The sequence below is a fragment of the Xiphias gladius genome, chromosome 19 (assembly GCF_016859285.1).
Source record: "Xiphias gladius isolate SHS-SW01 ecotype Sanya breed wild chromosome 19, ASM1685928v1, whole genome shotgun sequence".
Taxonomy (NCBI): Eukaryota; Metazoa; Chordata; class Actinopteri; order Istiophoriformes; family Xiphiidae; genus Xiphias; species Xiphias gladius.
In genome coordinates, this window is record NC_053418.1 from 14,236,073 (window position 1) to 14,252,564 (window position 16,492).

Consider the following 16,492-nt stretch of genomic DNA (forward strand, 5'->3'; position numbering starts at 1 on the left):
TACACATATACACATACATACATACAAACGCGCACACACACACATACATACATACAGACACACACACATATACACATACATACAGACACACACACACACACACACACACACACACACACACACATACAAATATACACATACACATACCCACAAGCACACACAGACACACACAGACACACATGCACACACACGCACAAACACGCACACACACACAAGCTCACTACAGTTTAACTCAGGTGGCAGGAACTGTTCAAACTGTAAGACAGCAGACCACAATTTCTGACATGCCAGAAATTCATCCCTCTTAACTGTTGCAAAAACCAGAATGCTGATTGTTCAGGCAATAATCAGGCATTGCGATACCCCTCAAACTAAATGTAAATTGATGGACAATCGCGTGGAAGTTACCCTTATAGTAACCCTTATTCTAAAATTAGTCAGAGACAACCAGTTCAGGGATAAAATGGGGCTTAGTTCATACAATGTTTTAAGGGAAATTCATCTCTGCACATCACTATATAACTTATACAAGATTTTTCTTTGAAACACGTTTCTTTAAAATGATTAAATGTGAACCAAAGAAAAATCATGTTTGAAAACTGATTAGCATAGCTGGAAACAATCTTTACACATCAAGAGAGATGACACGAAATCAAAGCGGATCTACTTGTAAACAGAAAGTCTTGAAAACTTTTTAAACAGCAATTTATCTCTCCAAAATAAAATGAAACCAAGAAATAATTATGATATAAAAGAGATGCAGACTGAAATCTGTAAATCTTGGCAACTGGACTTAGGCACATTTTTGTTAAGTTGATTAATGTGCACTGACCCTATATAAATAAATACAAAATAAAAATACAGAATTTTGCAGGGGATCTCAAAGGCTTTTGCTTCTTTCGTAATTAGTTTGTCAATCAATATGAAATGGCAAAAACAATCTCCTCCTTAGTTTGGGTCTCAGTGGTGGATTTATGTAAATCATTGTGTAAATCACTCAGGTTGTCGGCCTTTGAGGTTGACTGCCTGTGCAGCAAAGGGGGATTTGAATTGATAAGAAATGTAATTTGATAATGTACAAAATTCATCACACCGCTAAGAGCCTTTATTATGTCTCGTTAGACAGACTCATCTATTATGTAGAGACATAAGTATAAGAGAGAGAGAGCGAGTCAGAGGCAGAGAGAGGTGAAGGGAGAATAAGGAGGAAGAAATTGAATGAGATAGATCAGGACAAAGATATTTTGTGAAATCTGCGGTAATTAACGGATTAATGAATCAGAGACAATCCCCGAAATGGAGATTAATTCCTGTGACGTGACCATCATGTTATGTATCTATCAATGTCAAGCAAATATTTTATTAATAAGCAATAGATCTTGCCCTGTCCCTGTAACTAATAAAGGGGTAATATGTCTAATTCACAAAGTAACAGATAATCTGGTGGAAGAAATGATGGGACTTAATAGAGAAATAAAATGGAGGGGGGGTTAGAAAGCAGTCGTTGGTCTTAGACAGGATTTAATTATAATCATCTTTAGCCAATGATTTATGCCATTATGACTTCACACATATGATTTACGATGCGAATACACTAACCTGAGTGTGTATGCATGTGTGTCTGTGTGTTTGTGTGCGTGTGTATTATGTGTGTTGGGGTGTGTGTGTGTGTGTGTGTGTTTGTGTGTTTGTGTCAGTGTGTGTCCGTTGTACTTGCATGTTTTCATGTGTGAGCATGATTTTTGTTTATTTTTTTGCCAGTAATTTATTGTTTGTTTGTTTTTATGGATTTTGATGGATGGCAATGTAATGTCAATATCAGCAAGAAAGGCTGGCAGTGAAACTACATTATCATGACCTGTTAAGATGAGTGAGTTGTACTGAGGGTTATATGCACTTTTATAACTGAGCAGATGAAGAATGTTTACTGTATATACGATACGCAGCTGTTTCTGCCGACAAATGACTGCAGCCTGAGGTGAAACCCTCAAAGTACAGCATTAAGCATTTAGTGTGAATGCCGACTTAATGTGACCAGCTGTGGGGTTTACTCAGGAAAAGACCAACTGTCACAGGCTGGTCTGCAAAAAGAGTTCAATGAAGCTGTTCTCACCTGACCAAGTCAGCTTTAGCCTGAGAAAAAGATAACATTTTATACGCAAATATAAAGTATGTGACCTTCATAAGTGTCTGAATATCTGTCTTTTCTGCACTTTAAATTGAACAGCATGCAGTACACGTGCAGCACAATGATCACTTACCACCTGTGACTGATGATGGTTATTATGTTTTCAATTCCCTAGGGGCTCACTACATTTCCCATGCTCCCCAAGTCCTGGAAATCTCAATAGTTGACCCTTGTCTGCAGGGAATACTCATGAGATATAGAGATGGCAATACAGGCACACACATATACACACATCACTTGCACATACACACAAATGTAGCAATTCCTCTATCTAACCCCAAAATGCATTAGGATAAACATTTAAACTTCCCAGCACTCCAAACATTCCCTGAAACCCATTACTATTTTTCAAGAACAAAATGCAACAAAAATCAAATTGCCACTGCATGTCCTTGAAACCTCTCACCGTTTCATTCTTCTCTGCTGTCTGCCCTTCTATCCGTGCTAATTACTGTAAATGAGTTTTAATTGGGGATGCTGAAGCCTGTCTGATGTTGGAGATTTAGAGTCAATAGGCATGTAATGGCACTCTGTCTTTGTCCATCATTAATCAAGGTTATGTATGGAGTCACGGACTGGAGGATTGGAAGAACATGTGTCAATTGCTATCAAACAAGGGAACAGGGTGTTGATGAGGTTTGGAAACAATGCTTAGCTTTGCCTGAATTTCACAAAGAACAATAGCTGTAAAGAGCACACACACGTCAGACAAAGTGGAACAGTGACAGAAAAGATACAGTCATTGTAGCCTTTCAGTCTCATCTATATGGATAATGTTTTCAAATAAAGTACTTTTAACCTTTACAGCTTTTCTTCTCTGACCAAAAGCCTTTTTGGGACCTGTTCAAGAAGTTTCAGGGATTTTGCCGAGAGGCTCAGGACCCCTACACATTTCCTGAGTAGAAGAGGCAACATCAGATTATAAACAGAACTGAACACCTAACAGGACCGACAGCAACGGCATTTGCAATTTCATTTGGATTGGTCTTCTTTAAAGTTTTATGAAAATTCCCCTACGAAACATAAACATTTTATGGAAGGTCAATTTGATCTGTAGGGCAAAATGCAAAAAGCTCTTACCCAAATGATGGAGCAGGAAAGTGTACTGCAAAGTCTAAGTCATTAGCTAAAGGTTGGTCAATTCACAACATCCATGCCCTCTGAATTTTTTGAAAATAATGTACTCATAACTTTCAAATAAATATTAATCAAGGAAAGTCTGACTAAGTGCATATGCTCTTTCTTAGCAAAGCCTTTCTTTATGTTTAGTTACACATTCAAACTTGTAATCGACCCACTACATCCACGTTTTACTTCCATGAAAGGATATGTACATTCAATGAAAATATCAGTCAAAATTCTAAGGTCATATTCAAAAAAAATCAAAAACAACAAAACGAGCATGCTGATAGTCCTTACAGGACTCACTAATGCATCTTTTTTTTTTTTTTTTTTTAAACTGCCTCTTCTTATATGTTGAAATACTGCAATAATAATGCTGCAAACACATAACAAACATAGTGCAATAATGAAATAGTTCAAGTGTCTTGAATAAGGAGGTAGGTTATAGATATCCCTGATGGCCTGTGGATTGAGTTATCGACCATGAAACACAACATCCCAACTTCTCGTTTCACCCTAACTCCTAACCTAAAAGATGTTTTTTTTTATTTATCAGAAATTAGTATTTTCAACTACTGGTTAAGGCAAAAAATACTTACATTCCCTATGGGTCGGTGGTACTGCTGATCCCACTGAGAACTAACAGCCAAGTCTGTAGTTTTATGCAGTTTTCAGCTGACACAATCTTTTCAGAGCAAAACTGCAGAATGACAAAAAAACAAAACAAAAAAACAAGTGACCAGTGAGGAGTCAAACATCTTGCGAGGCAAAAATTTCTATAACCTTGTCTGGATAACCACCATGTTGTTCAGTTTCTGCTGCTTGTGTATGTATTCATTTGTTTGCTAAGACATAAACTATAACAACTTAAGAACCTGATGAGGCACGTTGCAGTGACTTTGGAGTTTTTCCGCCCCCTAGTGATCAGAAATTGCTTAATGCAGCTTTAAATGTTCTTCGGAAGCCATGTACTTAATTCTCATGTTCACGGGCCCTTGTTGTGTGGTCTGTGGCGCAATGTTCTTAAGTTAATATTGATTTCACTGATCTCAAATCATGAATACCCTATGTAACTAATTATGATTATTACAATTATTATTGTACTTAATTAATACTTTATGCTCCCTGAAATAAATACGATGCGCATGCTGCAGCTCCATGCTCTAACAGGATAGGAGACAGTATGCTCTGACAGAGAGTTAGATTTTAATCTCTTTTAAGTCTGGCCTTCTAATTTACATTGTCTATTTCCATGTCACTAACGACTCTGACCTTTTCCACTGTTAAGCACCAAGACACGGAGGATAACGGGTAGGAGGGGTTGGGGGGTGGGAAGAACTGGAGCTGGGGAAGGGGGAAGTGACATGGTGAGGGAGTGAAACCCCTTTGAAAAAAGGGAGTGAGAGAGAGAAGGACAGGATGACAAAGAGAAGAAGGAGACAAGATTTTTAGGGCCCTGGCATTCACTAAAGCCATAAATCTGTGGTTTATGGTGAAATGATGGCAGATAATGTAAGTAAAGGTCAGCGCAGCATGTCAGCCAACGATAGATCAAGGGGACTCAAGACTGTGGACACATGCTCCCTTAATCTTGTACACTTAACTGTTTCATACAGTTTGTTCCTTTCTTAGCTTGCATTTTTGTAAATTTTTTGCCTTCATCTTTGATATATTTTAGAGCTTTTGTAATACAGCAACAGACACCTGTGAAGTGTGCTGCAGTGATACATTTTTATTGATAGCCACTAGACAGGATGTGTCAACATTGTGTTTCACAGTCAATATCATATTGCCACTGTGGGAGCTCGGGCATGAAAATCTCATAAATTTCTTTTTCAATTGGCTTTTTATTCCTGTAAAGAACAGTAATGATTGGATAACAATTCGGTAATTACAGACCTTGACTTGACATGTTTGTATTTCATTTGCTATGTCAGACGATGTAAATTGTTATTCCATTGGTGTATCTAAAATACAAATTGATTGTCACACATTTCTATGTCTTTTAAAACACATCACATCACAAGAGCAACTTTTTTATCCAACATATCCTTCAGATGTCACCCTGTAATCCCAGTATGCATGATGTGTCCCCAACAGCTTTTATTTGATTTGTTTATATAATATATAAATAATATTCTAATAAAATATATCAGATTCAAATAAAATGATAGTCCAGGAATGTGACTGGGTTTCAAGTATTGCTGCAACCTCTTGAGGAATTTTGCACAGTGGGTGGGGAAGCTTAATTCCTTATTTATCCTCCATACCAGTTTATCACATAGACAAACGTATTTCACCTCTGATTTAAGTCAGAGGGAAGGAGTGGGAGTACAATGTAGAATTTTAAAGTACAACTGAATGTAAATTTGTGCTTTGTTGTATATCTAACCTTATATACATGTAATCGTTATGGGAAAGAGGAAAATGCCTGGGGCCGCTTTCACAAAGACACACCAAACAAATAGACTTCAGACAGATGTCCAAGTTCAGTGGTTGCACAAAGTTGTGTATCTTAAGTGGGCATATGTTGCTACCTATTTTGGCGAAATTAAGACTACTGTCGAACTAAACAAATGTGGCTGACAGAGGTACAGCTTCAGCCTGCTCAGACTGGTTCACTCCAACGGAAATGTTGTGCCTCCTGATGGAACTCAACAGGTATATCAGAGTTAATTTTTTTCTGGTTAATGTAGTCCCTGCATGGAGCAATTACAGGTAACAAATCTAATCTCTAATTTTCAGATTATTCTTTTAGAGAAAGTTTTCTCTGAGATACCATTATTCCACGGATAACAGGCCTCATTTTTGAAGCATTATCTCTTGTAGAAGTATATCATAAAATACTTCCATTAAAGCAGAAATGTAAATTGCAGATTTGTGTAGCATGTTTTATCAGTCAAATAGACAGTTTTTGGTCAGACTCATGGAGCCAGTCAAAATGATTTTCTTTGGCAGTTATTATGGCATTATGTGACAATGGTTATTCTTCGCTGTTTGTCAGAAGATTCTGTAAAACTGCAAAGACGTCAGGAGAAGACTCTTTTTCACTTACAAGGAATGTATTTCTTCCAGGGCAGCAAAACACACAAAACAAGCTCTCAGGCACTCCTGTAGGTTAAACTGGGCTAACTTAACACTTTTATGGCTGACTAACTCTAAAAGACACACTGTATACAGATTAGCAGAAATTTGCTAGCCTAGCAACATTAAGGCTACAAATAACCCATAATGCAAACCTCTCCATAGAAGCTGGTATTACACACTTACTCTCTCCATTCAAAAAGAATGTCGGTAGTTGTGAAAGCATAACTGTTTAGTAACCACTTTTCAAATGTGATTTCCAGGGAAATAAAATTGTCTTATAATTGGGGCTATGTTTAGATTGTAAGAGCTTCTTGATGATATCATATAAATCCAAAGATTAATACGGTTGTCCAGAAGTTTGCTATAGACCTAAGAGGCTATTTTTAAAATTAATTCCCCAGGAGAGTCTAAACAGTTTACTTAATGGAGGTTCTGTGGTTAAGAAGTAGTTTGATAGAAAACTGCTTTTTCATCCTCCTCTACAGCCCCATGGCTTTATATTGATCCACTGTTACGCACCTTTACTTCCTTGAGCAAAGATAGTAGCAGAGGTCCTAACACAGAGCAGAGTGAGGTGGAGATTGACTGCAGATTTACAATTTCATTGAATAATAGCTTTAAACACGAGCATATGTCAGGATTAGCAGAGTCAATCGAGAATTTTTTCCCCAACACACACAAGCCTAGCACCTGTCCAATTACCTGAGCAAAGTGCAAGAGTGTAAAACTTCTCTCATTACCCATTCACAGACTTGTCTTATCATGTATAACCAGACAAACTGCTTGTTGACTCAACCTTGCCTTCCTCAGAGACACCATTTTGAAGGGAAAATTATCATTTTGATGGGAATGATGTCTCGGTATGCTGCTGAACCCACTCTGTCGCTTCCAACTGATAAAAAAAAAAAAAAAAAAAAAGACAACTTTAAAACAGTCAGACACCATCACTCCTGAGATCGAATTGGGATGCGGTGATAAAAAAACTTGAAAAAGGTTTTTATTTGTGTGTTCAATTATATATTTATTTATTGAAAAACAGCAATACCAAAGTGCTGATAGAAATTATGGATTGTTGTTAATGGGAAATATTGGCATTTTGAGAAACTTTCTCTGTCGTTCTCAAAAGTTTTGTTTACCCAAGAATGTTGGGGTGGGTCTATTTGTGCTCCAACATTTGGGCATATCACTACTGAGCTATGAAATTAACAATTATCTACCAAACACAGTAGACTTTAATTAATGACCTTGAATGGATTGTTTCTGTATACGTCAAAGACCTTCTCTTCTACTGCCTCGTTTGCAGTAATATAAAAAAGCAGCTTGTAATTTTTTTTCTTCTACCAACAATCTACTTTGGCCTTCCACCACATGCACGTCCTACAGTCATTATCACCACTGTCAGAGCATTTTTGCCATAACACAATTCAATGTCATTGGTTTTCTTTTTAAAAGTTGGTTAATCAAAGTTCTGAAACAGCAATTAGTGTCAAGTATACCATAATGATATTTCTAATGTGTGATTGCTACATTTGAGATTGTGCTGACATTTCAAAAACCCTGGAAAGCTAATTAGCGATCATTTCCTCTAATAATGGGAACACAGAATGCTATTGATTAGACTCAAAAGACAGACGGTATATTGATTTTGTTATCTGCTGATGGTAAGTGCCTACAATGTTATTTTCTTGTGTCGCCAACATGAACATTTGAGACTATCCATTACTTCTTTTCCTCCTTCTTTTCCTCATTTCTTCATTTCATTCCTTCCATTCTTTCCTTCTTTTACTCCTTTTCTCTTTGTCTCCTATTGTTCCACTCTGAATATCTCATCCGTTACTGAGTCCGGTGGACTGAGATGGAACAAGCTCATATCTTAGTGAGACTTGCTCTTACCCTCTGGGTTTCCTTCAGCCTCACCTGTCTTAGTGTGCTGCTCTGGTTACTTCTGCTCTATGAGTTTTTCTTTCTATGTGTGCACATACACTATGTGCATACTTTGGATGTAGCTGTGCGGTTGTGTGTGTCATACATAACATGCTTGAAACTGAAGTACTATGTAGGTGGAAGTACAAGGGGGTGCTGTACCTGTGCCATTGTGTTAGTACTTGAATTCTTTTTGTGTGTGTGTGTGTGTGTGTGTGTGTGTGTGTGTGTGTGTGTGTGTGTGTGTGTGTGTGTGTGTGTGTGTGTGCGTGTGCGTGTGCGTGTGTGCGCGCATCTGCCCGTGCATGGACATCTATGCCAGCATTTATCATCATGTGTATATCAGTGTGTGATGTATGTGTTTGCTTGCACATACCTGCTGGGTATGTACTGTTCTTCCATGTCTTTATAGCCAGATGCATCCATACATGCTTGCATGTGTGCATCAGTAGGTGTGTGTGTATGCCCACAGTATGTGAGTACACTATCTGGCATCAGACTCTGTGTTGGAATCCCCCAGAGAGTATCTTCCCGCAGGTGTCACAGCATCATGATAAATGGGCTCGGCACAGCTGAGACAACCACAATACCCCACAGCAATATATTTCCATAACTCCTCCCTGCTTTGGAGAATATATGCCATTTCTTGATAACACAGGGGTACCATTATAACACATTATGGGATAAACCTTTGGCACCAACGACTTATAAAGCTGCTTAACCAAGTTTGGAACTAGCTTTTGATATATCAAAAACAGCTGCTATGTGAGGAGAATAGTACGTCTAATTTGTACAACACATACCACACTAGTTATTTAAAACAACATTTTGCATTTACTCTATGAGTAAATGCGAGGCTCTTTCAAGTATTATTCATTACTTATGAATGTATCAAGATTGCATTCACAACCAGTATGAAGCTCTGTACTTTAAATCTCAAGGAGTGTCAGCAGCCCAACCGCATTACATTCACAAACTGTGTCTGCTGTGCCCTGATCACCTGACCTGGGTGCCAAATCACTCAGCTGAATATGTCCACCAAAACAATTTGCCTCAGATATCTTGTTTGAAGCCAAATGAAAGAATCATTAAAAGGAAGCTGCAATATTAGTACGGTACTACATCTTACACTTTGTTCTTAAAAGGAAAGTCAGTGTATCAAACACCAAAACTGGTAACTGGTAAAAATTGTGTTTACTTTAATTATTATGTGTTTGGTACAAGAGCAAATGTTTTGCCTTGAAATACAGTCAGCTGCATGTTCAATGTCAGTTGCTCCTAAGACTTACAAAGAGATCATACAGTGCCTTCAACTGGATTACCATACAACTATGACATAACTTTGGTAAAATTAAACCAGGCTGTTTACTGTGGACCGCCAAGTTTCAAGTCTCTGATAGTTGATTTTCATACAGTAGTCAAATGATTGGAGACAAATTCTTCTTTATGTATGTTTGTGTATCCCTCTGACACAGTAGACAATTTGAACCTTCCTGGTAGGGCCTCAAGCTTCAAAGCGTCTACCGTTGCCATCGACACTGAAATCAGTATTGGAATATTCTGCTTTTTCTTTTTAATTATCATAAATGCCTAACCAAAAAAATCCCAAATAGCCCACGAAATAAGAAATAGTAAGCCAACATTATTCTTCATGCATCAACATTAATTATTATTGATTATTCTCAGACAAGGACATTTAATCTTAGTGATAGTTTTGTAAGTCACAGCTGTCATCTAATGTTACCAGCATGGGACGGTGACACATGACCACGTGACAGGCTTACAAGTTAGAACTACATTGGCAAGATGTTGAAAAAGTCAAGCATCTGGATTAACTTCCAAATTTGCTAAAATGATGCTCAAAAAGTCGAGTGCCAGGTATGCCAAAGGAAACCGGCATATCACAAATCTAAAACGTGTTGGGCAAATAACCTGAAAACTGTAAGTGCACTTGCAGCTGCTTCAGTTTTATTTGTTCTATTATGGCTGATGTTAGTGTGACCTGCATTTCAACATTAGCCCTCAGCGAAGCTTCCAATATTCTTGGATAATTTTCTCTGAAGCTTCAAAGCCGCAAAAACGGTATACAGGACAGCCCTACTTCCTGGTAACCTTCAAACACTAAAACAATGCCATTGTCAGATCACAATTCGTTTGTGTCAGCATCTCTGTAACATGAAACATTTACAACCATCCCCTTGAATGTCATTTGCATGTAATTTATGTTGCACTCCTTGTCTTGCTTCCTCCCTCTGTTCATCTCTGTCTGTGTTCAGCAGCCAATAGTAGCGGTCATTTGCGAGGCCCAGCATCAGCACACAACAAGGTATTTCACAGAAGTAACACACTTCTCCTGATAAAGAAAAAAAATGAGACACATTCACACAACAGATCGGTTCATCCTCTTTTGTAACCATGAACAGAATCCTTTAAAAAAAAAAGAAAGAAAGAGTAAGTCACTTGCAAGCATTGATTACTTCATATTTCTTTATCTTGGCTACATAAGTAAAGCAGCAGCAGCTGTAATCAATTGGCTGGTTGATGAAAATGTATAATGAGGGCACAGAGAAAGATGCTTGGCTGATGCAACCTCATTAACTCACAGCTTATGTTGATCTGCCGAGGCAGACCTGCCAAGTTTACTGGGGTTTTTTTCAAGCTTTTATCTAGTGAAGGTGACTAATCTGACTTTTTCACAGTTTACATCTGTACATGAAACACAATCATGAAGCTGTGCACATTCAGACCTGGGAGCTGAGCAGTGCAGCAATACTTTTCTTTTAGCCACTGAATAGCTCTAAACTGTGCTCTGACAGTTGATAGATTTAATGTTCACTTTCATATTTTCAAAGCTCAAGTCTTACCACACTACCAACAACAATACATGGCTTGAATCCTTGACAGTACTACGTCCATGTCCAGGGGCCTTTTAAAAAAACAGTGCATAGGATCCATACTAAAAGTGTATGTGCACACAAAAGCCAAAAAGGGCATACACAAAAAGTAATCAGATTTATAAAACTGTGCGCATACACACCTACATGAGATTTCCCGTTATAAATCACAATCAACTTGAAAATGTGCACACTTTGGCAAGCCTCATGCTACCCACAAAACACTCCCACAATTAACCATGATTGGTCAATGCAAATCCTTCATAAATATTGATATACATATTGTTACTGTGGAGAATGAAGGCAGTGTTACAAACAAAATAGTTTGAGGGCTGCGGGCTGCGGGCTGCAGCAGCTGTTGTCTGTGATCAGACATGGAGGTGGGTGCCCCTAACACTTTGTTGCACATGGTTAGAGTATGGACCGGCAGGAGCACAGAGAGAGCGATGCTCACCTCTTGTTATTTGTTAAGCATCTACAGGCTATGGACATGTGCATAGCTGATGAGATCACACACTGAGTATCTTTTGGAAAAATAAATAAATAAATAAATAAATAAATAAATACATACATACATACAGTATTTAACTCCAAAATCTACTTGAACCGATATATACACACACGCACTGGAGGCAGTGCTTGGGACAGGTGACTTTACACAAAAAAACTATATGAAAACTAAATTTGTACTTGGTGATATATGCACAGTATTAGGAGATATTATGAAAAACAATTGAAGCTCTGTTCTGCAATTCTTAAATGCTATTTGATGTTATCTTGGATTTCTACAATTGATGATGATAATTTAGTGAGTTAACATGGTTGTGGTCGAAAGGACTCAGTATATTCCCACTTGTTATCGGGGAAAGGCAAGCTAGACTTTCCTGAATCCTGCCAACTGCCACATCCTTGCATCATCCTAGCATTTCAACAGCTGCAGTGCGCTCCACAACTGACCACGAATATCAGTAGCATACAGTCACGCCCTCTCCTCTGCTCTCCGGGGATTCGGGAATGTGATGGTGAGACGGTGCTGATGAAATATTGAGCAGAATTTGATCTGAGATTTGAGTTGGCCTCTATCTTTCACATTTGAAATGTGCTTATGGAATAGTTATAGCTCACCAGCACAAGAACAAATAAAATTGCTGGTTTGAATGTTTATGATAAAGTGGATCTATAAGAAATAGAGATATTAAGGGAAATTAAATGTGTAAAAGGCATCATTTATTTCTATAATATGGCTTCAATTCACCACGTCACCATCTGCATTTCCAATTTACCTTGTCTCCAAAATGTTTGTACACATGGGTCAGAGTTTCTGTACATGTGCGCAAATTCTCACGTAAAGTTTGTTTTGATAGAGCCCAACTTTTGCAGGGGGAAGGGCCGTATGCCTCTTTCAGCCCCCATTTTGTGCGTACACAACAGTTATAAATTAAGCCCCAGATTAGTGAAATGAATTCACTTTCTGGAACTGTAAAAAAAAAGAACAATTTTTTCTTTTAAAAAGGTAAAAACAAATTCCCAATTTTTAAGTCAATTGTACATAAAAGCAAAACAGTCTTTCCCACAGCCTATATTTGCTTCAGAATACTCATCCTCTACATAATGATCAATGCCAGTACCCATCAACCGCTTTTTTCTTCCCACAATCAATAGAAAACAGACCGCATATTAAATCCTTCTCCAGTTCATTCAAAACTGACATGGTGAGCATTTATGCAAGGGCAATAACACTCCACCCCTATATTAGTATTGAACAAAATGATTAATCTGCTTCAAATATGCTTTAAAATACCTCAATCAATGAAAGACTGACTGTCTGAGAAGCTACAATATTTGCTCAAGCACTTATGGAATGAACATATTAGCTGAACAGATTTTTGTGTATTGACTGTCTATGAGATTAAGGTTCAGTTTCATGTATTGTCACAGCCATACAGGGGCACAGATATCATGGGAAGTAAAGTTTCTTTGCTAGCAGCTCTTAAGATAACCCTTAAAAGCACAAATACACTGTGCATGACATGTGCAAACAAAGTGCTTAATTACTTTCTCAGTCAATTAATCTAAAGGGAAAGTGTGTTATACTGGATTTACGGTGTAACGTTTTGGCCATTCATGTTTTATAAAAAGCTCTTTCAAAATAACTCATATTATGCTAAAAGCTATGAAGAATTTTCTTGGTAATGGAAACTATGGAAATAATGTGGCTGTTTGCTTACAAAAATATGTTTAAAGAGAATCCCCAACCGATGAAAGTATGCACACCTTTTTACGCTAGAGTAAGATTAGGAGACACTTGAGTAAAAGTGAGAAACTAGACTCCCAACAGGAGTGGAGACCTTAGAAAAGACTTAATCTCACTTAGCCGCTGCTTCTTCAGTCATGATTGGGCTGAGGAGTACAATGAAGAGTGTGAAGCAATCAAGTTCATTTACGCAAGTATTATATTATAGGACAGTTTTGAGGTGCCTGTACTTTACTTCTGTATTTACGTTTCATGCCACTTTTTACTGCTACTCCACATTATTTATTTCAACGCTTTAATTACTAGTTACTTTTACAAAATCTGTGATTAATTCATAAAACAGGATGCATTGTTATAGATTAAACTACCCAAAAGTACTGTATATAAACCAGTTAATATTAGCTCCACTGCAACCAAATACAACATTACAGTATTGTTTACTCTTTAATGCCTCAATAATATTGGTTCAATAATGCAATAATACAAAACTGACAGTGGCCAACCTGCATTAGTAATTTTACTTTTGTCAGATTAAGTGCATTTTGTTGATAATGCTTCTGTACTTTTACTTCACAAATGCAGGACTTTTACTTGTAATGGAGTATTTTAACAGTATTTTAACACTGTCTTATTGCTATTTAGCTTAAGCTAAGTTAAGTTACTAACGTGAATAGGTAAGTCAAGTAAATGATCTGAATACTTACCAGTGGTACTGGGAAGAGATTAGTAAAGGGCAGATTAAGTTTGACCAAAACTGCTGTTTGGTAAAAGGTAATTGAATGACCAAAACCAAAAGATGCCATACACAAAAAGATAATGAATATATAGCCAATTCTGTGTTTAGAACTAAGAGGTTACAAACTAAATTTTCTGTCAATGTGAGTGGTGGTCAACTGAAAGTCTGGGTTGGTGGCAGCATATGTTTTCGTCCTCTCAAATAATTTCACCAAATTTGATGAACGTCTGCCCATGTTCAGATATACTGACTGCGGACAAAGAAAAACATTGATGAAGATTATCATGGTTAGGTTTAAGGCACGGTAAAATATCCAGTTAATCTGACTAATTCAACTCCATATTCCAGGCAACAGACTCAGAAACGTAACCACCAATTATTCGCTGACAATTAACTGTCATCTTTGACATACAAAAGTGTGACTTAATTACAAGTATGTGAAAGTTAACCGCTCCATGTCTTGGTCAGCTGAAAGTGGATAGTGTCATCTTCAAATTTCATACATAGCAAACCGGCAACATTTTTTTCTTCCAATACTGCTTGACCTGAACAGAAATAAGAACAGCCCCTTCTGGTTACCTCTCACTTGAGGAGTAGCTGCTCTAATGACATATCAGTCGTAGAACCATGAATACATGGACTGTAAAATTTAAGAGAGTGCTGTCACATTTATTTCCCCCAATTTCTTCTCCAGGCTTCAAGCGTCTGTGTCCCCTGTAGTTAATTGCGGTTCTAAGCCGATGCGATGCCCTCCCTGTCTATTACGTCGCGCCTGGCTATGTCTGAATTGTCTGTGTTGATGTGAGTCACTCTAGGAGAGAAATTCAATTACCTCCCCTCTCTACCCAGTCATGGCCCTGCCCAGCCAAGCTGAAGTATGACTGATATCTGAAGGAGAGGAGAGGAGAGAGAAAGAGAAAGAGAGAGAGAAAAAAAGGGAGTGTGTGTGTATTTGAGAGAAAGAGAGAGAGAGAGAAATAAAGATGAAAAACAGAAAGACTTAAAAACAGATGGATACAGTGTGATGGAGGGACAGTTTAAAATGGGTGAGAGACAGGCAGCAACGAACAGAGAGAGATACAGAAAACGCAGAATATAAAGATGCATTCCCATGAAAAGATAATCTGACATTCACCATCCAAGCAATTTGCCCTTGATGGAAGTCTGAATGATATGGGCGTCACATCCTGGAAACACGATTATTGGAAGCTGTTTGGTTTTATGAGACATCAAATAAAATTCCAAACAAATGGCTCTGCTTGTCCCTGTCTGTGCTCAGGCCTCCTAAAAGAATCTCATCTCTCAGCATGTAAATCCTCTTATTTATTCAGTTTTACACAATATTTTAATACTAATTTTAATAGCAGTCTCAATATCAACATCAATGACTGTCAGTCATAATTTATAACATATGCAAAATTATGCTCGACTCTGTAATTTCACCTATTTTTTTTCCCTCGGCAGACATTTTTCTCAGTAGTCTGACACACTGGACCTCATGCAAGAACTTTTTCACATTCTTGTCCTAAGGTCCTTCTACTTTTTTCTGTGAGGTTTGTTCCTACAAGTGTTCCACGTCGGATTCACCAAACTCTCCTAACTGCACAAACGTGGCGAAAATCGCTCTTTTCAGACTGATAAAAAACACCTCTTCATGAGGAGGATTATGTTCATTAGATGTGATCATCATCATCATAATCAACGCCATATAAAGCTACGTGTTCCACTTCATTTGTGGGAAAGTTTCATTCACAAAAATGTCATTTAAGAGTAAGAAGAAGAATTTCACACTGTGGAGCTTCAATTCTGCTGTCAGGAATCAGCAAACAAAAACATCACAAATTTAGCAGTCATATTAGAGTACCACAAAACAATTTGAAAATGTTAATAGTATATCTATCAGTGACGTGTCATCAGAGCTGTTGTATACTGTGACAGAAATAAAGAGGGAATGGTTCAGGTTTCATGGAGTTAGATGCTAACAAAACATCTTTCTAAAGCAAAGCAATCCATGACTAATGGACTAATGTGAGGCAATCAAGGGGACAACAATTACTGAGATATTAGCCTAAAGAATATTACAGCCTATAGTAGGTGATGTTACACTGTCAGGTGCAACAGACAGTTGCAGGATGATCCAGGATGACTCTGAACAGAGACCTGCATAAAGACCCTCAGCCAGCTATTGGGAGTGAGAATTTTCACAACAACTACTGAAATTATAAGCTGCTGTGATTAAATATGGCAATAAAAATTCTAAAATCTAAAAAAAACTCGCAGTAAATTGG

At 37.7% G+C, this 16,492-nt stretch overlaps 1 protein-coding gene across 2 annotated transcripts in view; it reads right to left on the reverse strand.

The window, feature by feature from the left end:
- Positions 1–16,492, reverse strand: part of LOC120805303 (netrin receptor UNC5C-like) — a 357,857-nt gene that overhangs the window by 275,207 nt on the left and 66,158 nt on the right. Inside the window, exon 2 of one of the 2 annotated variants that reach the window (XM_040155422.1) lies at positions 3,910–4,010. The exons of the other annotated variant lie outside the window; for it this stretch is intronic. The gene's annotated coding sequence lies outside the window, so the exon portion shown is untranslated. The remainder of the gene's footprint in view (positions 1–3,909; positions 4,011–16,492) is intronic. 2 annotated transcript variants of the gene reach the window in all.